The sequence below is a fragment of the Dromiciops gliroides genome, chromosome 3, assembly GCF_019393635.1.
Source record: "Dromiciops gliroides isolate mDroGli1 chromosome 3, mDroGli1.pri, whole genome shotgun sequence".
In the NCBI taxonomy this organism is placed as follows: Eukaryota; Metazoa; Chordata; class Mammalia; order Microbiotheria; family Microbiotheriidae; genus Dromiciops; species Dromiciops gliroides.
In genome coordinates, this window is record NC_057863.1 from 398,328,026 (window position 1) to 398,353,948 (window position 25,923).

General features: G+C 38.7%; 1 non-coding gene across 1 annotated transcript; it reads right to left on the minus strand.

Annotated features, from left to right (window-relative positions):
• Positions 1-24,286: 24,286 nt before the first annotated feature.
• LOC122752004 lies at positions 24,287-24,405 on the minus strand. The gene has a single exon (XR_006355814.1). It is a non-coding gene; the product is annotated as a 5S ribosomal RNA (ribosomal RNA).
• Positions 24,406-25,923: the final 1,518 nt, after the last annotated feature.

Consider the following 25,923-nt stretch of genomic DNA (forward strand, 5'->3'; position numbering starts at 1 on the left):
ATATGTCTATTTTAGATATCTTGTACTTTTTTAGCTTTTCATGGCTCCCCTTAAGGGAATTGCTAATGCAAATATGTAAAATGAAGAACTAGTGCTCTGTTTCTACTTCCCCAAATCTCTTTAAGAAGCTACACACAAGATAACCTTTTAGCTCTAAGAATACTGATTCAATGTCCCTCATCATTTTGAGGGGGCCAGGCGGTGTCAAGACAGGACCAGACCTGTAATTTCATCAGAATAGGAACTTATCAGAAGAAAACTTAAAAAATAATTTTTTTTAGGTGAGGCAATGAAGATTAAGTGACTTGCCCAGGGTCACACGGCTAGTAAGTGTCAAGTGTCTGGGGCCAGATTTGAACTCAGGCCTTTCTGAGTCTAGGGCCTGTGCTTTAACCACTGTGCCACCTAGCTGCCCCTGAAGAAAACTCTTTTTTTTTTCTGATAAAAGTATTTTATTTTTTTACAGTTACATGTAAAGATAGTTCTCAACATTTGTTTATACAAGCTTTCTAATTTCAGATTTTTCTCCCTCCCTCCCTTCCCTCCTTCCTCCCCTAGACAGCAGACAATCTGATATAGGATATATATACACACACATACATACATACATATATATATATATATATATATATATATATAACATTAAACATGTTTCTGTTTTAGTCATGTTATAAGAGAAGAATCAGAGCAATGAAGAAAAACCTCAAAATAGAAAAACAACAGCAACAAAAGAAAAAGTATGGTTCAATCAGCATCTATAATCCACAGTTCTTTTTTTTTTTCTAGATTTGGAGATCCCCTTCCATCATGAGTCCCCTGGAACTCTCCTGTACCATTTGCCTTGGTGAGAAGAATCTAGTCCATTACAGTTGATCAACACACAATGTTGATGATACTGTGTACAATGTTCTTCTGGTTCTGCTTATCTCACTCATCATCAGTTCATGCAAGTCCTGCTAGGGAAGAAAACTATTTAAAAAAATTTTTATTTTGGGGCAGCTAGGTGGCACAGTGGATAAAGCACTGGTCCTGGATTCAGGAGGCCTGAGTTCAAATCTGGCTTCAGACACTTGACACTAGCTGTGTGACCCTGGGCAAGTCACTTAACCCTCATTGCCCTGCCCCCCCCAAAATTATTTTTCCCTAATTATGTGTAAAAAACAATTTTAATATTATTTTTTTTTCAAATTTTGAGCTTCAAATTCTCTCTCTCCCTCCCCTTCCTGCCCATTGAGAAGGCAAGCAATTTGACATAGGTTATATATGTGTAGTCATGCAAAACACATTTCCATGTAAGCCATGGAGTGAAAGAAAACACAGACCAAAATTAAAAAAAAAAAAGTAAAGAAAAAGTGTCTTCGATCTGCATTCAGACTCCATCAGTTCTTTCTCTGAAGATGGACAGCACCTTTTATCATAGGTCCTTCAGAATTGTCTTGGATCATTTTATTGCTGAGAATAGCTGTTACTCACAGTAGATCACCATGCAATATTGCCATTACTGTAGACAGTGTTTTCCTGGTTCTGCTCATTTCATTTTGTATCGGTCAGGAGAAAAATCTTACCAATGCAAGTCTGTACCTGCTCTACATCTTCTAGTTTTAGAGTTACCTGGGGGACCATAAGGTTAAGTGACTTACTCAGTGTCACATTGTCATTATGTTTCAGAGGCAGAACTTTAATCAGGTTTCCTAGGTTCTGAGGCTGGCTTTCGATTGCCTTGTCACACTGAAATTAAATACCTTTCTAACAAATCTAACAAATGCTATTACCATGAGGAGTTCCACTAATGGCCTCTAATTTTGTGTGGTATTCTATATAATGAAATTCTAGTACAGAGAAAAGGAATTTGTGTCCCTCTCCCTTAAAGTTCTTTATAATGGTATTGTGTGTCTGTATGCAGGATTCCTATCTTTTAATGATTAGTCAGTTCATTTCTGGCCATTTAACACTAACAAAAGTATCAAAACATTTTTATATCAAATGATATGGGAAAACATTTCTCCTCTTTGTGTTTGGATGATAGTTTACTGCTGCTGAAATAAATCTACCACAACTCAGAAATTATAAGCAAATTATAGACATTCTTTAAGTCTATAAAAGGTAAGCAGACATTTATGATACTATGCTTCCTTCAGTATCATAAAAGTAAACAAACAGTTAAACAGAATCATAATCTCATACATCTCCTAAGGAAAAAACCTAGTTAAACAGAGTCTATAGGTAAACTAAGTGAGGTTAAAGATTACAGTATAAACAGAGGGTTCACAAGGGGCTGACTGAGAGGGGAGATTTACATGCCTACAGAGGTCAATCCTTCTACACATTGCTAAATCACTTTGGAAAGCTCAAATTCCCTTTTGGCTTCTTATCTGAGGGATATCAAAAAATCTTCTCTTGATATTATCATACCATGAGTCAGGTTTTAGCTAGGTGAGGTTAATATTAACAGAAAACAGGCTTCAATTAATTCCGGGGTGAATGGCTTAATAAAAATTACTAAAAGGAAATAAAAAATGAAAAATGATCATTATGCAAATGGATTCTATTGTTTAAATTGTTTTTGTTTTTGTGGGGCAATGAGGGTTAAGTGACTTGCCCAGGGTCACACAGCTAGTAAGTCTCAAGTGTATGAGGCCAGATTTGAACTCCGGTCCTCCTGAATCCAGGCCCTCTGCTTTATCCACTGCGCCACCTAGCTGCCCCAGCCTCTATTATTTAAAAAAATCATCAAAGCAATTAGACCATTAAAAGACACCTGGGAAATATTAAATCTTTTCTTTGATGGCCTTGAAAGGCTAAATATGCTTCACAATCTGGGCATTGAAGGCCATGCATAGTCTGACTGCCATTGACCTTTCCTATCCCATTTAATTTATTTCCCTTTGTATACTCTTCAACCCAGTCAAACTGGTCTACTAGTCCTACCCATAACATTCTATCTGCTATTCCCCTGCCTTTCCATGAATAATCTGGGATTGTATTCCCTGCTTACCTCTGCCTCTGAGAACCCCCAGATTCCTTTGAGACATAGTTGAGTGCCATTTTCTATACCAGGACTTTCCTGATTTCTTCCAAGTTGTTAATAATCTAGCTCTTTTCTTGTTCTTTTTTCTCTTTCTTTTTGTTTGTTTTTGCCAGGGCAATGAGGGTTAAGTGACTTGCCCAAGGTCACACAGTTAGTAAGTGTCAATTATCTGAGGCCAGATTTGAATTCAGGTGCTCCTGAATCCAGGGCCTATGCTTTATCCACTGCACCACCTAGCTGCCCCATAATCTATCTCTTTTGAAATTATTTTATATTTCTTTGCCTCTGTACATGTCATATCCCCCCATCAGAACATCAGCTTCTTGATGACAGAGCCTATTGCATTTTGTCTTTGTATTCCTGGGCACTAGTTCAGTGCCTGACCTGCTTTAGGAGTTTAATAAATGTATGCTGGCTTGAAAAGATTTGAACTAAGTTCTCACTTAATTCAGAACAGGGGTTTGTTTAGTCGATTTGGTTAAAGTCAGAGCTAATACCTCCAATGACCCTAAATGTAAAAGGTTGTTCTGGTCTTTTTTTTTTTTTAATTTTTTTTTTAAGTGAGGCAATTGGGGTCAAGTGACTTGCCCAGGGTCACACAGCTAGTAAGTGTCAAGTGTCTGAGGCCGGATCTGAACTCAGGTCCTCCTGACTCCAGGGCTGGTGCTCTATCCACTGCGCCACCTAGCTGCCCCTGTTCTGGTCTTTTAAAAGCATGCTGCCCCTGTTCTGGTCTTTTAAAAGCATGCTGCCCCTGTTCTGGTCTTTTAAAAGCATGCAGGGGCAGCTAGGTGGCACAGTGGATAGAGCACCAGCCCTGGAGTCAGGAGGACCTGAGTTCAGATCCGGCCTCAGACACTTGACACTTACTAGCTGTGTGACCCTGGGCAAGTCACTTGACCCCAATTGCCTCACCAAAAAAAAAAAAAAAAGGCATTGCATCTGCCATTCAGCGTCCAAAAAAAAAAAAAAAGAACACAATTCCTATTTGAGTGAAACAGTTTGGGCAACTGTCCCTCACTAGCCCTTCGTATTTTCTTCAGAGGCTGCAAGAAGTTAATTTTGAATCATTTTTCTTCAGTGGCTGCAGACCCTTGTGCCTTGTCTACATGTGTTATTTATGAGGATTTAAGTATGGTGCTTCATAGTTTCAAGACTATTTTAAGGTGCTTCTCTAGCACCACCCTGCCAATTATGCTTACAGGAATAACTGTGGACATGGAGAGAGGAGATAGAGGCAGATGCAGCTACGGAAAGAGAAATAAATAGCTAAGTTGCTTAGCTGAAGAATTATAAGAACACCTGGCAGTGACTGTCCCAGTCTTTGAAATGCCTTGGGAAGCCTACAATATGGCACCATCTAGTGGAGAAACCAGGTCATTGTGGAAGTACAGTCTCGGCATGGCGGAACAGTTGCCATTTCCACACAGACTATCATATACTCCAGGAGTCCCTTTCATCCTTGTGAAATTGTGCAAGCCCTTGCCCCTGTTTTGTTTCACTTGGGTAAAGATATAGTTGGCATTCTCATCAACTTTGTGACTATAGTTCATGTGGGAAAAACAACAAGAAGAAATAGAAGTTTCCTTTGTTTTGTTTTGTTTTTTTTGGTGAGGCAATTGGGGTTAAGTGACTTGCCCAGGGTCACACAGCTGGTAAGTGTTAAGTGTCTGAGGTCGGATTTGAACTCAGGTCCTCCTGAATCCAGGGCTGGTGCTCTATCCACTGTGCCACCTAGCTGCCCCTAGAAGTTTCCTTTGATCACAAGTTCAACTAACAGCATGATAATAGTTGCTGTAAAGGAAATTAAATCTTCCTTTCAACATTGCGAGGAATTGTGATTTCATTGGGATGGGGTTTCTTACCACCAATGTGGCTGGCAACTCCTCTCCAACCTACTAGATTTGCTGTGGCAGAAAACATATCATCCTAGAATAGTCCCTCCTCACCTCTGTTCCCTAGCTTCCCAGGACTATTTCAAGATTCAGGGCAAATCCCACCTTCTATAAGAGGCCTTTCAGGGTCCCTCCCACTTCTAGTGCCTTCCTTCTGAAATTACTTTCCATTTTCTCTGTATATAGCTTATAGGCAAATATTTACTTGCCTCAGAGCCAAGATGGCCCAGTACCAGGAAGAATAGCCAAGGACTTAATAAATGCCTGTTCACTCACTACCATGTTTTGTGCTAAGTTCTGAAAATACAAATACAAAAGTGAGACCACTCTTCCCCTCAAAAAGCTTACTTTCTAATAGGGAATGAATACATTAGGAGGATGTAGCTATGGATCAGATTATAAAACCTTTATATGGTCTTTAGCATAGCTGTGTGATACAGAAGAAAGCCTGGAGGTTATAAAATTCTCTGAATTTAGCTAGACTGCTCCTTGGATGACAGACATATTATAATCCATCTCTGGGCTATGCATTATCATTCTAACTTTATAGGATCTGCCAGAGTTTATACTCCACTGATGAAAGTCTTTGAGAACCCATAGTCACCTTTCTGTCATGTTGACTTATCAGAGGAAGACATTAGTGATATAATTGTGGGCCATGGTAATAGAAGTACAGTACCCATATCAAGGAGGGAGAGGGAAGTGATAGTCCCACTGTATTCTATTTTTTTTTTTTTTGGTGAGGCAATTGGGGTTAAGTGACTTGCCCAGGGTCACACAGCTGGTAAGTGTTAAGTGTCTGAGGCCAAATTTGAATTCAGGTCCTCCTGAATCCAGGGCCAGTGCTCTATCCACTGCTCCACCTAGCTGCCCCCAGTCCCACTGTATTCTAAGCTGATCAGACCAACTGTGAAATATTGTGCAGGTTTTTTTTTTTCAGGTTGTAGGTGCCATATTTTAAGATAGACATTTATGAAGTATAGGAAACTAGTGGAGTATGATAAGAGGGTAAGGTGTCTGGAAACCATGTCATATTCACTTAACCCACCTGCTGCCTAGTTATCAGGGCCCAAGTACTAGCTGTCCATGATCCCCTTGGAGGTTATACACAGTATCTAACACCAGAGGGCCCTAGGGGGAAACATCAATATCTATTATTCTCTGAGAGCTGCTACCTTTAATCTTCCTCCCCTCATCCCCAACTATGCTTCTTTGTGAATGGTAGGCTCATCTAATCAGTCTAGAGATGTGGATTAATCTGTGTGGATTTATCCAATTAGTCTCTTGGCTCAATCCCCATCCACTGGGAAAGGAATTCTTTCTTGTTCCTTTCCCTTACATTTCAGTGGGCCCCAAGCTTATTGAGTATAACCTAATAAAGCATACCATACAAGCATGACTTGGCTATAGATAGTATTCATTACCATAGAAGTAGAAGGAATAAACTAGATTTAATAAAACAACTACCACATGTGCTATATTCCTGAGGCTTCTTTCAGCATCAAGTCTCTTTTGTTTTTGTTTTTGGCAGGACAATGAGGGTTAAGTGACTTGTCCAGGGTCACACAGCTAGTAAGTGTCAAGGGTCTGAGTCCAGATTTTAACTCAGGTCCTCCTGAATCCAGGGCTGGTGCTTTATCCACTGCACCATCTAGCTGCCCCCCAAGTCTCTCTTAATAAGTCTATAGACATGCTCCAAACCCGAGAGTTTCTTGACATATTTCAGGTGCTTAGGTAATCTCATCAGGAGATACAAGCATCTCCAGAGATAGAATTAGTAAGCATCCACAGTGTTGGAGTTAGCACCCTAAACGAGTTACTTTTCTACTTACTGTCTCTCTCAAATGCTTAGTGTCTGGTCATTTGGGAGACTTAGAACCTGCATTGTATCAGCTTGATTCTGATTTCTCTTCAAGAGCAGACACTGGCAACTTAAATGGGGATGCTGACTCCTTCTCTGATGAATTTTGACTCTACCTAGTTATTAGGGCCCAGGTACTAGCTATCCCATGATCCCTCTGGTCATGCTTACAACCTCTCCTAGCTTACCCCTTGCCTCATGAGTTTATTTCCACTCAGAGGTACAGACTCATGGAAAAAACTGAAGGATACAGCCAGAGGCAGACTGTCTTTGCAGATGCTATGTTGTCTTCTTTTGCTTCTCCTCCTGTTCCCCAAGTCAATGAGCCAGCTTCTCTCGTCATCATTTCTACTTCATCTTTTTCTATCCTTTTGTATCAGCTGAAGCTTGCTTAGCAGGACTGCCTTTGGTCCCTATTACATCAGGAATGTTTGAAGGAACCAGGAATATTTTGGATGGAGAAGAGATTCGAAGGAGTACGTGAAAGTTAACAATATGATAAAAAGTTATATATAGTGGGGAAACCCTATCATTTAGTCAAGAAACCTAGTTTTGAAGGACAGATGTGCTACTTCCTAGCTGTGTGACACTGGGAAGTTACTTCACTTGACTAAACCCCACATCTCTAAAATGTGAGAATCAAGCCTTTGTAAACTCTAAGAGCTATATAAATGTCAGCTATTACTTTGATGATACAGGTCTCAATAATCTGAAGACCTATCACACGGAAACAGGATAAGACTCATTCTGGGTTGTACCAAGGAGGCAGAACATGGACCAATGGGCAAAATTACAAAGACGCAGATTTCAGATCAATATGAGGGAGCATCCCGTCACTAAGAAATACTCAAGCAGAGATTATCCAGGATGATGTTGAAGGATTCTTAAATTGGGAGAGAACTTGGACTAGAAATTTCCTCCCAACTTTAAGATTCTAGCATTTGGGGGCAGCTGGGTAGATAAAGCACTGGCCCTGGAGTCAGGAGGACCTGAGTTCAACTCAGTCTTCAGACACTTTACATTAACTGTGTTACTCTGGGCAAATCATTTAACCTCAATTGCCTTGCTAAAAAATTCTATAATTTTGTTGCTTAATTAAACTCATTATATATATTTGAATGTATTATTGAAACCTTTTGTTTTTATATCAAGTCATTTCAATCCTTGCCACCCTTGCTCATAACAAGGAAAGACAATTAAATGAAGACATTTGATACAAAGACCATGAGTCAATACATACAAAATTCTGTCCTAACAATCCTATACACTCTGATGAAGCTCACCATAAAAGCCATTTTTAGTTAGATTTAGTGACCTGAAGCCTATTTTCCTAAATCACTGTAATCACTTTATAAATCAAAGGCGTGCATGTAATTTAGAGGGATTAAAATAAGTAAGACGAATATCCAGGAAAAAGAAAGCACAGCATGATGTCTTGGCTCAAATTTTCCTTTCCTTTCCTACTTTTCCTGCTAATCACATTCACAACCCTAGGACTACATCATAATTATGAACATGTAACGATTGGAATGACGCCACCTGCTGGAGACTTACTGTAGAAGAGTTCCGCCCATGAAGCAAAGGTCTTTGAGGGCAAGACCAGGAGTCTTTTCTTTGGCGTCAGGAAGTGACGCGGGCTAGTGTGAGGAGGAAGGAAGAGACTGGCGCTCAGTCTCGCGCTCTTTCCTTTGAACTCTGGTGGAGAGCGGAGCTAGAAATGTGCTCTCCCTTTAATAGATAGGAATCTAGGCCTTTCTCTCTCTTTACCAAATTCTTATTCTCCTTAATAAATGCTTAAAAGCCTAACTCTTGCTAAAGCTTATAATTTATTGGCGACCACTCATTAGATATTTTAGACAGACTAGCTAGAATTTTAGCCCTTAACAAACACCTGTGAGATTTTCATAATGGAAACTTTGTCATCACAAACTCATAGAGTTCAGGGACTTTGTCTTGTCCCTCCTGGAGCCAAGACCATAATAGGTACTTACCAAATATCTGTTAGGCAGTTCTTAGATGATCTTTGCTTCCCCTGTAATCATTCTTCATTCTTATTCTTAGATGACAATAGCCCTTGGACTGGACTCCGATCATTGTATGAACCAAAAGACCTCAGACTCAGGTTGGGTGCAGACAGGATACTAATGAGAACTGCCACTGTGACAGATGATAAAGAAAAATAAAATTGAATGGATTTGCCCAGTTATTGGTTCTTATTTTGTATTTACTCATGTGTATGCATTCTCCCCAGCGGAATATAAGTTCCTTGAAGTCAAGACCCATTTCCTTCAGCACCTAAAGCAGTGTCTGGTACATAGTAGGCTTTTCCTAAATACATGTTGAATTGAATTGAAATGGGAAGGACTTTATTCTGTTGTGTTGTATTATTTCAGAGAGCTTATGCTCCCCCTTCCATCCCCCCCCCATCCTCTAATACCCAACCCTCCCACCTCCCTTCCAAGAAATCTCTATTGATTCTCTGAATTTAAATTCCCCAGAATTTTCATTGCACAATTAGGGATTATGTTTTAAAATGCATAGAACACTGTCTCATAGTGAGGCACAAATGACTGAGAACAAGTTATTTAGGAAAGCAATGGGAAGCTGGAGTCTGTAGAATACCATGGGGCATCTGAAGAAGAGTCAGGAACCATAATAATAATACTAGCCAACCTTTATTCAACATTTTAAGAAGAACAAAGAGATTTGTTGGTGTAACAACAGATCACTGTTGTCCCAGTGGGTCCTGGGAGAGCCTGGCCTATAAATCAAAAGGTGAGCTCTTTTCTCATTGCCCCTTGCTATAAGGACCAATTACCTCAACTCCGCAGACCCTGTGAGAAAGTAACTTAAAGTTTAGGTCTGCTTCATTTCTAGGATCTCTCCAAAAGAGGATTAAAAATTATACAGTATACAGTTCAGAACAGGCTATATAGAACAGGACGCTATTTATTTCATCCACACAAAAGAAATGCTCAAAATACAAAAAAAAAATTCACAAGCATTAATTAACAAAGACTTAAAACATGAAATAGAACCTATAGCTCCTACTATACTCTCCTATGGCAGCAGCTAGGTGGTGCAGTAGATAGAGCACTGGGTTTGGAATTGGGAACACTCATCTTCATTAGTTCAAATCTAGCCACAGACACTAACTGTATGACCCTAGGCAAGTCCCTTAACCTTGTCTGCCTTGGTTTCTTCATCTGTCAAATGAACTGAAGAAGGAAATGGCAAACCAACCCAGTAACTTTGGAAGAAAACCCCAAATGGAGTGATGAAGAGTTGGTTACAACTTAAAAGACTGAACATCAAAAAGTACTCTTCAGGGGGCAGCTAGGTGGCTCAGTGGATAAAGCACCCACCCTGGATTCAGGAGGAACTGAGTTCAAATCCAGCCTCAGACACTTGACACTTACTAGTTGTGTGACCCTGGGCAAGTCACTTAACCCTCATTGCCCTGCAAAACAAAACAAAACAAAAAAGTACTCTTCTATGAGATTAATACTTTAGGGTACACAATCTTTCTAAGAGCAGACTCTTGGAATAGGACTCTATTTTGGGGGTTACCTAACATTATCTCAGATGCTGATTTTTTAAACAAACTTTGTTTTAAAAAACATTTCCACATTAGTCATGTTGTAAGAGAAGAATCAGAACAAAAGGAAAAAAAAACTCAAGAAAGAATAAACAAGACCAATAACAAAACAACAACAAAAGTGAAAATAGTATGCTTCAATTTGCATTCAGACTCCATAATTCTTTTTCTGAATGTGGAGAGCATTTTCCACCATAAGTCTTTTGGCATTATCGTGGACCATTGTATTGTGGAGAAGAGTTAAGTCTATCACAGTTGATCATCACACAATGTTGTTAATAGTGTGTACAATGTTCTTTTGGTTCTGCTCATTTCACTCAGCATCAATTCATGGAAATTAAACAAACTTTTATTGATATTTTCTGTTTCTTACATCACCATAGTATCTCACATATCCCTCCCAGAACAATCCAGAGCCATCCCATATTACAAAAAGTATTTTTTTAAGATACAAAAATAAAAAAATCAGCACAGCTGTTCAATACATTGGAAATGTCTGAAAATATGTACAATGTGTAACAACTGTGGACCTCCCACTTCCATGAAGGGATAAGTTGGGAGTATTCTCATATCTCATCATTCAAGTCTGGTTTGATCTTTATAATTTTGGTACATAAACTTTTGCTTTTTGGTATTATCTTCTTTCCTTTCACACAATTTAGTTACTGCGCATATTGTTTTCTTGGCTCTATTTATTTCATTCTGCATAAGTTCATACAGATCTTTCCATGCTTCTCTGTATTCATCACATACATCATTTCCTATTGCATAGTAACATTCCATTATATTCATGTACCACAATTTGTTCAGTCATTTCCAAATTGATGAGCATCTACTTTGCTTCCACAAATAGCTATCACAAAAAGTGCTGCTATTAATATTTTGGAGTATATGTAGATTTTTTAAATGGATGACTTTTAGGGGATATAAGCCTAGTAAGAGAGTCTCTGGTTCCAAGGTCATGAACATTTTAGTCACTATATTTGCATAATTACAAATTGCTTTCCAAAATGCTTATATGATTTCACAGCTCCACTAACAACGTGTTAAAATATCTATCTTTCCATCAACAATCCTTCCAACATTGACTGTTGCCATTTTTAGGTCACAGTTTGGTTGCCCTTTGGACATAGTTCCAAATTGTGTTCCAGAATGGTTAGACTAGTTCACAACCCCATCAATAGCACATTAGTGTTTCAATTTTTCCATATCCCCTCCAACATTTGTTATTTTCTTTTTCTGTAATGTTAGCCAGTTTGAAAGGTGTGAGGTGGTATTGCAGAGTTGTTTTAATTTGCATTTTTCTATAATTTTCAAATTATCTCTCTTGGATCTATTTTCCAGGTCAGCAGTTTTTCCAAGAAGATATTTCACATTGCCCTCTATTTTTTTTATTCATTTGGATTTGCTTTATTGTGTCTTGGTTTCTCATAAAGTCACTAGTTTTCCATTTGTTCAGTCCTAATTCTTAGGCAATTGTTTTCATCAGAGAGGTTTTGTATCTCCTTTTCCATTTGGCTTTTCAAATTGTTGACCTTTTTCTCATGACTTTCCTGCATCACCTTCATTTCTCTTTCTATTTTTTTTCCTCTACCTCTCTAACTTTATCTTCAAAGTCCTTTTTGAGCACCTCTATGGCCTGAAACCAATTCATATTTTTCTTGGAAGCTTTAGATGTAGGAGACCTGACATTGCTATCCTCTTCTGAGGGTGCACCTCGATCTTCCTTGTCACTAAAGAAACTTTCTATGGTTTGCAACTTTCTCTGCCTGCTCATCTTGCCCGTCTTTTACTTGAATTTTAACTCCTTCTTAGTGTGGGGTCCTGCTTCCAGGTTATACTGTCCTAAGCTTCAGGGGGTCCCAGGCATTATGATTTAACAAGGGGCAATTTCTTCACTTGCCTGGCCTTTTCTCTGGTCTGTATATAACCCCAGGCCAATTTGCTCATTAATCAGGCAGCAAAAAAACTTTGTGTGCTGTTGGTTGTTAGCTCCAATGAACCTGCACTCCTTCCTCACATGGACCGCCACTGCTCAAGGCTTCTTCCTGGATCCTCGCTGGAGTAGGACATCCAAATTCCCCCTTAGCTCCTGCATATACCCCCATAGACTCCCGTTCCCACCTCCACCCCACCCCCACCCCGCCCCCGGCCAGCCGTTCAGCTCTCTCACCAGACCGTGAGCTTAGTTCCAGAAGATGCTGGTGCTGCAACTGATTCAGAGGCTCAGGGGTTAAGTTTCTCTGGCACAGCCTGCCTGGGACTGGGGCTGTGTCAAGTGCAAGTGTGGGGTTGGACTCTACTCCCAGCCTAGCTCCCCCTCCTGCCAAACTTCCAAGCTGTCTTTGGCTGGAAAATAATCTCAGTTGCCTTTTTGTGGGTTCTGCTGCTCCAGGAGTTGTTTTCTGGCTGTGGAGTCTTTTTGGAGTAATTGTGTCAGGAAGTCTGAGCATTTACTGCCTTTCCTCCTCCATCTTGGTTCTGGCCCCTGATCTTAATTTGCATTTCTCTAGTCAACAGTAATATAGAGCATTTTTTTTCATATGACCATAGATAGTTTTGATTTCTTCTTCTGAAAACTGCCAGTTCATATCCTTTGATCATTTATCAATTGGGGAATGATTTGTATTTTTTATAAATTTGACTCAGTTCCCCATATTTTTAAAAATTACAGTTTTGTCAGAGAAACTTGCCATAAAATTCTTCCACCGCCCAATTTCCTGCTTTCCTTTTAATCTTGGCTAAATTGATTTTGTTTGTGCAAAAGCTTTTAAATTTAATATAATCAAAATTATCCATTTTACTTCCTTTGATCCTCTCTATCTCTTGTTTAGTCATAAATTCTTCCCTTATCCATGGATCTGACAGGTAAATTTTTCCCTGCTTACCTAATTTCCTTATGCTGTTACTTTTTGTGTCTAAATCATGTACCCATTTTGGCCTTACCTTGGTATATGGTATGAATGTTGGTCTATATCTAGTTTCTGCCAACTGCTTTCTAGTTTTCCCAGCAATTTTTGTCAATAATGAGTTCTTGTCCCAAAAGCCTGGATCTTTGGGTTTGTCAAACACTAGGTTACTGTGGTCATTTACTACTGTATATTGTATAACTAATCTATTCCACTGATCCACCATTCTATTTCTTATCCAGTACCAGATTTGTCTATGTTTTCTTGAAGCTCAAATAATATTTCCTTTATGAATTTGGATGCTAAGGCATTTCGATTATATGTTTATTACTGGTATTGGTTTGTTATGTATGGTTCCTTTGAGTATAATATAGTTTCCTTGTTTGTCCTTTTTTATTTTTTGAATGTTTGTTTTTGCTTTGTCTGATAGCATAAAGGCAACTTCTACTTTTTTTATTTACTTGCTACATAATAAAATTGTTTCCCATCCTTTCAGTTTTATTTTGTGTATGTCTTTTGTTTTTGTTTTTTAAATGGATTTCTTGTAAGCAACAGATTGTAGGGTATTATTTTACTTTCCAATATGTCATTCTTTTTCCATTTTATTAGATTGTTTAATTCATCACATTTAAAATTATGAGTTAGCTTTATACTTTCAATCTGTCTCTAAAATTGTTTTTTTAAGTTATGATTTCCCCCTCTTCTGCTGTAAACACAGTATTACATTCCTTTAGTTACTTTAATTTTTTTAAGGTGGTCCTGTTCCTACTGGCTCTTTTCCTCTCCCCACTGATCCATTCTTTTCTTTTGTTACCCTTTTTCATTTAGGGTTTGTTTATAATTTATTTTTTCTTTCCAGTTTTTTCTGATGATATATTTCTTCCCCCCTTTTTTCCTGTTAGTCAAGCAGATTCCTCCCTTTTCTCTTCTCCTTCAGCTAGTCCTGTTCATTAGTTTTTTGTTTGTTTGTTTTTTGCAGGGCAATGAGGGTTAAGTGATTTGCCCAAGGTCACGTAGCTAGTAAGTGTCAAGTGTCTGAGGCCAGCTTTGAACTCAGGTCCTCCTGAATCCCATTAGTTTTTAAAATTAATTTTTGTACCCTTTTCCAAAAAAGGATTTTTCTCATTCATTATGCCTCTTCTCTTTCTGTCTACTCTAGATTTTCATTCTCTAATTTATGACTCCTAAAATTATCTCTTCTCTCCCTTTTCTCTGCATTCTTCATGTAACCGAATATTCCAATGTATCCATTTTGGGCTCTTCCCTCTAGGCACTTTGTTCCACTGCCTAGTAGAACTTGTTGCATGGATTTCCCTTTTCCATTGTGTCTTACTCCCAGAACAATGCCAATTATTACAGGTGTTAGAGAGAACACTGCACTACAATAAGGCCCCTTCCCCACCACTTCTCTGATTATGCAGCCTACCACTGACCTATAGCCTCCTTTGTTGACCTTTTTTTTCTACATTTTCTGGGAAATCTCCTCCCTATGTCTAACCTGTCCTACTCCTCCAGCTGGCAATGGCTCTTCCACCAGATTTCTGCTTTACTCCTTTCTACTTCTATACATTTAAAAAGAAGTCTCTTACTGGTCTTTCTCTTATCACTCTATTGTGGCTGTTATTCTCCATGCCTGATGTATTTATTTACTCCTCCTCTATTTCTGTTGTTTGGGGGTGTTTGAGAAGCAGATAATCTTTTCAGTTCTGGTTTTCTTTCTTTCCTTCCTTCTTTCTTTTGCAGAGCAATGAGGGTTAAGTGACTAGCCCAGGGTCACACAGCTAGTAGGTATCAAGTGTCTGAGGCTGAATTTGAACTCAGGTCCTCCTGAATCCAGGACCATTACTTTATCCACTATGCCACCTAGTTGCCCCTCTGGTTTTCTTTCTAAAAATGTTTCAAATTCTTTATTGTTGAATGTCTGCATTTTGTCCTATATGATTAAGCTCAGATTTTCAGGTTGGCCACTTTGGGTTACCTCCTGAACTCCATTGCTCTTTGGAACACATTATTTCATTCCTTCTTTCTTTTTTCCAGTGGGTTCAGAATAGTCTTGCATTATTCAAATGTCCTTTTTTGTTGTTGTTGTTGTCGGTTTGAAGGTATTTATCCCGATGGCTTGCAGAATTTGTTGTATCTGAATTAAATTGTCCAATTTAATCACTAGGATTCTTGGAGTTTGCAGTCTTGGATTTTTTTTTCTAGAGACTGTCTGTCAATTGTATCAACTGAAATCTTTTTTCTATGTTCACAAGTTCTGGGTAGTCTTCTTCTGTTATTTCCTTCATTATTATGTTAAGGTTGTGGTTGTTTTTGTTTTTTGTTTTTGTCTTATGTTCTTCTGGGAAATCTATAACCCTTAAAGAGTCTCTGCATCTTGTCTTTGTTCAGTATATTTTTCTTGCTTTAGTAAGTACATTTTCTCTCTCTCTTTTTTTTTTTTTTTGCGGGGCAATTGGGGTTAAGTGACTTGCCCAGGGTCACACAGCCAGTAAGTGCCAAGTGTCCGAGGCTGGATTTGAACTCAGGTCCTCCTGAATCCAGGGCCGGTGCTCTATCCACTGCGCCACCTAGCTGCCCCGGTACATTTTCTCTTAATGCTTTTTGCTTCTTTTCTTCTAGGTTGTCCTTCACTTTTGTGCATTTGCTCTCCTAACCTATCATGCCATCTTTTATTTCTTTGATGAGGTTTGCTGTTGCAGATTCCAATTTTTCTACTCTGCTCATTACTTTTTCTGCACAGGCTACAAGTTCTGCTCTCATGATTTTCCTTTCTCTTTTAAACCACTCAGCAATAGTGCATTGTGGTTCCTCAAATCCCACAGGTTCCTTTTCTCATCATGTTGCATAATTTTCCTTTATTTTGCAGAATTTATTCAGAGATGCTTGAACTCTACTGGATTTAGAGGCCATATTTCCTTCTGTTGTTATTGTTTTTCCTGTTGATGTATCTGTTTATGTCCAAAGTCTTTGAGTTTTCTTCTTCCTGTAATCTTTAGCAATTTCAGTCTCTCTGCCCCCTTTTATTTTCCTTATCTTTCACTGACTCCTTTCCCTGTGGTTTCCTTGGGAGCTAGATCTCAATCTTCTCCCACACAAGGCAATTCATGATTCATCAGCCTAGGTCTTTGCCCCAGTTAACTTTCAGGTGGTCAGAACTGTCCCCAGCTAGAAGCAGTGCTCTTTCCCTCAGGCTTGGTGGACTGCTGCATAGCTCCCCACACTCCTGGTGTCCTGTCCTGGTCATCTGTCCCACTGCCTCTGTTCCTCAGCTCTCTGGTTCAGCACCAGCAATTCAAAGCTTTGCAGTGGAGGTACTTCCAGGATGTAGCCCCCAGCAGGCTTTTGCTCCTGAAGGACTATGGCCAAGCTGGCTTTCAAGACTCAAACAAACTTGTGAAGCCTAGAGACAGGGTATTCATGACACTGGGGTGTAGGGGCAGGTTTTGTTGTAAGCTTGTGTCATGTCCTTGGGTTTGCTAGTTTGGCCTCACATAGCAGTGCATGGGAGGTGAGGGAGGGATGCTGAGTGATCTTGGGTTCAGCAAATGCCAGTTCATAGGTTACCGCATTTTTTGTTCATTTGTTTTTAAACCTTTTGGATTCTGGGTATCTTAGACCAAGGAGATCGCTGAACTTGTTTTATCTTTGGTGCATAATTTCGGTTTTTTTGAGAGGTTTGAGAGGTTGTGGGAATCTGAGAAAATACCTAGTCCTCCATTTTGTTAGTCATGTGACTCAGATGCTTATTTAATACTCATGCCCTTTTCACAGAGCCCTTGCTGCTAGCATAGCTGCAAATGTGTCCAGCTGTGTGGCTAGATGACAGAGCAAGATAATACAAGAGATTCAAGGTTGGGGGCGGGGACTTGTTTTTTAATGTGAGGGAGAAAGAAGAACAAATGACATCCTGCTTTTGGACTGAGATATACTTAGACAAAAGACCAGATATATTTCAGGAGGTACTCAGGCGATTTATGCCCTGTGACAGACTGCTACACCCACCACTTGCCCAATTTTAAAGGGACAGAGACATAACTGAAGGTGCACATAGCTCAGGCAGCTATCTATTGCACTTGGGGCAGACATTGGTTGACTGCCAAAATTTTTCCATGAGTAAAATAAAACAAATCAAAACATATGGGCAAATGACTTTGCTAGGTCCCTAGTATGGGCAGATAGAAAGAACCAAGCTTCTGGGTTTGCAGCAGGACTGCTGCTAGCACAAGTTGGTTGTTGACCTGAGGATGGTCATGTATACTAGGGAACCTGTGATAGGTATACTGATATTATTTGCTTGCTTTTTGTTTTTCACTTCTAATAGTCTGTTTAAAAATCTACATGAAAGTATACTTGCACATGAACTTTAAAAGAAACCTAGCAGGGACCAGATGAAGGGAGGAAATTATCCTAAAGTAGCATGAAGGCTGAAATACGATCTCATTGGATGATACACACCAAGGCCTAGGCAAGAAAGAAAAGCAGAGCCATCCACCAAGGGGCAAAGCTAAGGAGTGTTAACTGACTCCAATAGAGGATGATCTATCTCAAGGAGCTGGGATGATACCACTGAGTGCCTTTCTGGAATTGGATGGTACACATCAAAAGGGTCAGGCACATGACTGTATGCAATCCATAATACTCCTGGTAGAAACCTCAACCAGATTAAAATGTAATTGGGGGGCAGCTAGGTGGCGCAGTGGATAGAGCACCGGCCCTGGAGTCAGGAGTACCTGAGTTCAAATCTGGCCTTAGACACTTAACACTTACTAGCTGTGTGACCCTGGGCAAGTCACTTAACCCCAATTGCCTCACTAAAAAAAAAAATGTAATTGGGAAATATTTTTAAAAATAAATAAAAATACAATGAAACATAGATAATATTACATTTTAAAACTAGGTCAATATGAAACCTTTATGTACAGACTAGTGGTCCTCTTTCCATTTGAATTGGACACTACTGCTGTACATGACAGGTGATGTAAGCACTTGATTGACATCACATACCTTGGTCCTTACAGCTGAATAGAATCCAACTTTGACCAGGAATCTCCTCTTCACCCACCCACTTCCCAAGTAACACTAAAAATTAGAAAGATGTGATACAAAATAATACTAGCGGACATTTCGATAGAAAAATGAAGTCTTAATAAGCGATCCATGTGTACTTTTCAAGTTTAACTTTGGGTACAGCTATGAAAAGAACAGTCTGTAAATGATATTTAAAGGTGAATTTCCTGAGGTTGAAGGAAATACATCACATATTTGTAACACAACACACTCTTATTTCATTTCTTATAATAAATGAAAAATGGCTTCTATAAACAAAATGATAAATTGTGTAGACCCAAAGTACACATCAGCTATGAGAAGAATCTGCTTTGTCATTTATCTATTATTCCTATCACATTCTTATTTATTAAAATTTAATAAAATTTAAATTGCCCAATCACACTGTGAAAACGCTTCACACATGACACCTGGAAAGCATAAACTTTGCCTTCATGACTTTTGTTTGCTTCACCCTGGAGCACCTAAGAGAGTTTGCACAAAGAAGTTCAGTAAATAATGAGTAAGTGAATGAATGTGGTAGAAGGTAATAGTGGGTTTGGGGATGGCATTTTTTTGTATCCTACTCATCCCAGTTCCTTGTGAATTTTCTTTCTTTCTTTCTTTCTTTCTTTCTTTCTTTCTTTCTTTCTTTCTTTCTTTCTTTCTTTCTTTCTTTCTTTCTTTCTTTCTTTCTTTCTTTCTTTCTTTCTTTCTTTCTTTCTTTCTTTCTTTCTTTCTTTCTTTCTTTCTTTCTTTTTTAGTGAGGCAATTGGAGTTAAGTGACTTGCCCAGGATCACACAGCTAGTAAGTGTTAAGTGTCTGAGGTCGGATTTGAGCTCAGGTTCTCCTGACTCCAGGGCTGGTGCTCTATCCACTGTGCCACCTAGCTGCCCCATTACTTGTGAATTTTCCCCAGAGGTGCTATGATTTTTCTAAGTCAATATCTTGACAATTCTAAGTCAATTTCTTGACAATATCGAAAGTAATGTTTATTTGATTATCAACCCCTGAGAAAGAGGTGGAAGGAAGAGGGGAGGGATAGTGGTGGGAGGGATGTATTAAATGGTGGCACAAATGTCCTGGATCTGTTTCATGATCAAAGGAAGGGGTTAACGGAGTCCTAGGGCCAGGCTCACTCATTTTAAACCCACCCCCCCAAGTCTTCTCAGGACAGATATTTCCAGCTTCTTCAGTAAATCTGCATTTGACATGATCATTTAACTTCTCTGGGCCTCAGTTTCATCATCTATAAAATGAGTGTGTTGGGCTAGATGGCTTCTAAGTTCCTTCTATCTCCAAATCTATGGTCCTGTGATCCTTAAAGGATTCCCAGGATCTTAAGATCCCACAGTAATGGTGTACAGAATGGAATGGAAGGGCATGACACTGCTTGTATAAAATAGGTATAGCTATATATGCCAGCTCCTTGCCCACCAAAAGGCGATGAGGATTACATATTTCTAGTGTTTTCCTCCCACCTAATCACACTAAGCAGTAGAAATAGAAATAATTTATTGTGTAAACCCTTTGTTACTATTGAATCATCTTTTTTTCAAATTGCTTATATGCTGACTAGGGTTAGTTCTTTTTCACCACTTCACCATTTCCCACAATGCTATTTTTCTATCTCTTTACAGCTATATTTTAAATGAAATATGGTCTAGGTTGGTTATCTTCCAAAATGAAATCAATTTCAGAGTTCCTTAAGGAATCAGAGCTATTAACAACATATGAAAAATGCTCCAAATCACTAATTATAAGAGAACTCCAAATTAAAACCACTCTAAGGTTTGATCTCAAACCCATTAGACTGGGAAAGATGATTTAAAAAAAAGAAAAATGAGAGTTGTTTGAAAGAGCATGAGAATTTGGGTATACTTAGGCACTGGTGGTGGAGCTATGAATTGGTCCAGCCATTCTGGAAAGCAAAGTCATTAAAATATGCATATCTTTTGGCCAAATGATACCACTATGGAGCATATATCTCCAAAAAATGAGATAAAGGAGTGTGCACATGTACAAAATATTAATAGTAGCCTTCTTTATCATGGCAAGTAACAAGAAACTAGGGTGATATAGAAAAATTGGGGAATAGGTAGATTATGATATACGAATATGATACAATATTATTGCACTATCAGAAATGACTGTTCTGCTGCCATTTTAAATCCAGCTCCATAGGATGCACTGCTGCAGTGACTCCTCCAGCCAAGTGACTGAGAGCAGCTCCATTGTCATAAAGGATGTCAAAAAGTACAGTGACATGGAGGAGTCTGCCAGAGCTCTAAAATTAGCACAAGCAAGAACCAGCAGGATGATGGTAAAATAAATATTTATCAGAAGGCTAAGCTGGACCATGAGCAAGAAAGATCTGATTGAATACTTGTATCATTTTGGAAAGGCTGTAGACTACGTAATTAAAACAGATACAGCTAGGGGGCAGCTAGATGGCGCAGTGGTTAAGCACCGGCCCTGGATTCAGGAGTACCTGAGTTCAAATCCGGCCTCAGACACTTGACACTTACTAGCTGTGTGACCGTGGGCAAGTCACTTTACCTCCGTTGCCTGCAAAAAAAATAAATAAATAAATAAAAATAAAAAAAAAAAAAAACAGATACAGCTGCTGGAAGATCAAGAGTATTTTAATTTGTGCTTTTCAAAGATGTTTTTATTTTTTATTTGTTTTTATTTAATTTTTAACATTTCAAAAATTTTATTTGTGATATATAATTATATTTTATACATATATCAAACACAGATATAATATACATATACAAACTTTATTTTAACAGTGTTTTAGTTTTCCCAATTATATGTAAAGACAATTTTTTTTTTTGCATTCATTTTTACATTTTATAACATTCTCCATCTCATGTTTGGCCATGCATTTTTCCCTTCTCCATGGATCTGACAGATAGACTATTCTTTGTTCTTCTAATTTGTTAATGGTATCACCCCTTATATCTAAATCACATACCCATTTTGACCTTATCAAAGATGTTTTTAGTGCTGATAGAAAAAGTGAGAGAAGTGCGAAATCAAAGTCGCACAGCCCAAAGAGGTATCTAGCAGACAGCAACAGCAACAACAAAAAGACAGGGGGTACTGAAGCTGGTGGATGAGGTGGTCATGGTCAAGGTCAGGGCAAAAACTGGAACAGGATTTTTTTTTTTTTTTGGTGAGGCAATTGGGATTAAGTGACTTGCCCAGGGTCACACAGCTAGTGTAAAGTGTCTGAGGCCTGATTTGAACTCAGGTCCTCCTAACTCAAGGGCCAGTGAGTACACTATCCACTGAACCACCTAGCTGCCCCTAGAACAGGATTTTAATAACTATTATGATCATTCTTATGTAAATTACAACCATTGATCAAAACTATAGTAGCTGTGGGGGATATGATTATAATAGGTATAATTATGGGAACCATGGATATGGTCAGGTATATTGCAGACTATCGTAGTCAACAAGGCATTCGGAGGGGGCAATAATCACTAAAACAATTACCAGCTGTACTAAGAGAAGATGGGGAGAAAACAGGTGTAGATGCTACAGCAACCTGTTTGGAAGATGATGCCTTTAAATAGAAAGTGGTCTCTTAGTCATCTGTTTTTTCAAAGAATGTTAGTGTACATGACACAACTGTGTCCAAACATGTATATTGGCCAACTTAGTTTTCTGGTTTTTCCTTTTTCCTTTGCCATCTGTGTTATGACAAATGTGGATCTGTGTTTTTACAAATGAATGAACTTGTATAATTTCATATTCATTGACTCTTGAAAATAAGTTACTTGTGATTGTTTAAAAAAAAAGAAAAAGAAATGATTAATAGGATGGATTCAGAAAAACCTTGGAAGAACTTGAAGAATTAATGCCAAGTAAAGTGAACAGAATCAGGTAAAAAATTTATATAACAACTACAACAGTTTACAGGAAATACATTTTAAAGATCCTAAGAATTCTGACCCAATATGATATCAGAGGACTAAAGAAGCATGTTCTCAACTTCTGACAAAGAAGTGATAGAGCTGCAAAATGAGACATATTTTCAGACATGGCCAAGGTGTGAATTTCTTTTATTTGACAATACTTATTTGTTTTAAGGGGAGAAGTATTTGTGGTGGGATAAAGAGGTTAGTGATAATGATCCCCAAAAAGAAGAAATGTTCATGCATAGAATGAAAGGAAGGAAGTTCAGAGAGAGTTATGCATAAGTAGATAGCTTTGCAACTAAATTGTTGAATTTGAGATTTACTTTTTAAAATATAACCTATATTTAATAGAGATATGCAGTTTCACATATCCTCATTTTCTTTCTTTTTTTGAATATGGAAATGTTCACGTGGGCATTTCTCAAGTTCAGGAGAACAAAAAATGTAAATAAAAAAATTAAGGGTCACTAAGCAATAATTTTGGAGCCAAAGTGGGCTTGTTTATATTTTAGGTAACTTTTCCAGTTGCAACTTCAGATCTTCTGCTGTCTGTCTAATCTCACTGACTGGTAGCTATGACTCGTTATAGCAAGGGCAAGGTAAGGAGACAGGAGGAGTCATTATGCACGCAAGTTGTTGTTTTCTTTTAACATGCCATATATGATAATGCTAATACAACATAGTATCATTTAGATGGTACACATTTTCTGAATGGATAGAAGAAGCAGTGGATAGAGAACCACCCATGAAACCAGGACGACCTGGGTTCAAGTCCAGCCTCTCACACATTCTGATTGGGTGACACAATGCTCTAGACTAGCAGTTCAGACTCCTGGAGGTCCCCAAGATCCTTGTAGGGAATCAATTAGATAAAGACTATTTTGGGGGCAGCTAGGTGGTACAGTGAATAAAGTACCAGCCCTGGATTCAGGAGGACCTGAGTTCAAATCCAGCCTCAGGCACTTGACACTTACTAGTTGTGTGACCCCGGGCAAGTCACTTAACCCTCATAATAATATTGAAACATTATTTGGTTTTTTAAAAAACACTCCTTCTTTTCCAACTATGTATCTATATTAGGCTGGATTTTCTTCAAATACTTCAACCAAAATATCACAGATTGAATATGGAAGCAGATATGAGCATCCAGCTGTCTTCTACTAAGCCAGACATTACAGAAATTTGCAAAAGTATGCAAAACAGTGCTACTTTATCAATTTTTCTGTTAAACATTTATAGCAGCTCTTTCTGTGATGGCAAAAAATGGGAAATTGAGGGGATGCCCATCAATTGGGGAATGGCTAAACAAGTTGTGGTATATGATTGTAATAGAGTACTACTGTATTATAAGAAATGACAAGCAGGATGTTTTCAGAAAAACCTGGAAAGGCTTACATGAAGTGAAAAGACTCAGGAGAACATTGTATACAGGAACAGCAATATTATGTGAAGAAGGACTGTGAATGACTTAGCTCTTCTCAGCAATACAGTGATTGAAGACAGTTTCAAAGGATTCATGATGAAAAATGGTATCCACTTCCAGAGAGAGAATTGATGGAGTCTGAATGCAGACTGAAGCATAAAACTTTTCACTTTATTTTTTGTATGTTTTTTAATATCTGTGTTTTCTTTTACAACACGATTAATATGAAATATGTTTCCCATTATAGCACAAGTATAACCTATATCAAATCGTTTACTGTCTCAGAGTGGAGGAAGGGAAGGGAGGGAGAAATAATTTGGAACTCAAAATTTTTGTTTGTTTTTTGTTTTTTTCGGAGGAGTTTTGGGCTGTCTGAGTGTGTGTGTGTGTGTGTGTGTGTGTGTGTGTGTGTGTGTGTGTGTGTGTGTGTGTGTGTGTGTGATTTTGGCCTGGAGACGAAAGGTGCCCTGGGCGCAGTGAAAACCTGGAGATTTCGGGTGGGGGAGTGGTGCGGGGGCTGTCATTGCGGGTTGTGTGTTCCTGTGGGGGAGGGCGGACGTGAGTGGAGGTCCAGGAAAAGCGGGGCAAAAAGCCTACAGCACCCGGTATTCCCAGGTGGTCTCCCATCCAAGTACTAACTTGGCCCGATCCTGCTTAGCTTCCGAGATCAGACGAGATCAGGCATGTTCAGGGTGGTATGGCCATAGACTGTTTGTTTTTGTGGGGCAGTGAGGGTTAAGTGACTTGCCCAGGGTCACACTGCTAGTAAGTGTCAAGTGTCTGAGGCCATATTTGAACTCAGGTCCTCCTGAATCCAGGGCCAGTGCTTTATCCACTGTGCCACCTAGCTGCCTCTGGAACTCAAAATTTTTTTAAAAAATGTTTTAAATTATTTTTATATGCAATTAATTTTCCCAAGGAAAAATAAAACATAAAAATATTTTTTGTTTTGGAAAATGTAATTATTTTTTGTTAAAAAGTTATTCATGTTAAGATAATGGGTTAATTAATAATATTTCAAAGATAAATATTTTAATAACAAATATTTTTAAATTGTATCATATTCATTTATAATTCAGAAAATATTGATAGATATAACCCACATAAAAGCCCTTTGCCGAGATGCTTAATAATTTTTAAGAGTATAAAGGGGGGGCAGCTAGGTGGCGCAGTGGATAGAGCACCGGCCCTGGATTCAGGAGTACCTGAGTTCAAATCCGGCCTCAGACACTTGACACTTATTAGCTGTGTGACCCTGGGCAAGTCACTTAATCCCCATTGCCCTACAAAAAAAAAAGTATAAAGGGGTAGCTTGAGGCAACTAAGACTATAAATTGCCAAAGAGGCTCAGACCTGCATTGGTAGAGGAGGGAATCTTGGAGTTTCCCATGCCAGACTATCCCTAATCTCAATGTACACTGAGGAACTGTGGTCTGAGAGAGAGAGCCATGAATTTGTGATGAGGGAGCATAGGTTTGAATCCTAACTCTGAAGTTTCCTATATCTAAACCTTAGTCAAGTCAATAACCTTCTGCAGGCCTCAGTTTCCCCATCTATAAATGGGGGTGTGGGACTAGATAATCTCTAAGGTCCTCTCAATTCTAGATTCCTTGAAGGAATATGAGTTCAGAATAATATATTACCAAGTTTTAGTGAATACCAGCATTCTACCTCACATTAGTTTAATTCTAGCACTGTAATGCACTTTCAGAGCCATCACTAGAGCTAGGCGATGAGGGATTGGCTCCAGGCTATTTTACTGACAGGGCCCACACACTATCAGTAATGGAAAAATAGCTGAGTTTAGTACCTAGTTCATGAGAACAAATCTCAAAATTGGAAGGTACTAGCTGTACACCACTCTTCCCTGGTCTACCACTCCCTCAGAGTCTATGCTTCCCAATCACAAGGGAGTGTCCTATTCCCCAACACAAAAGGAGGGCAAGCCTTATGCCTCTTGCTCTGGATGCAAAAATTCCTAGTTAGAGTTCTGCATCCTTGAATTTACTTCCAGCATTTACCCATGTAATTGTAAATGTTCCTCATGAGGAGTTCTACTCATTACAGTTGCTAAAACATTTCTCCACCTACCAAGGTGGTACATCAAAGACAGAAATAACCTTTCAGCTGAGAACTCAAAAATGAAAACCAAGATTAGTTTTATATATTATGCAGCAATCAGATTAGAGCCTTTTTATAAAACAAATCAAAGTAATATTTTTAATGC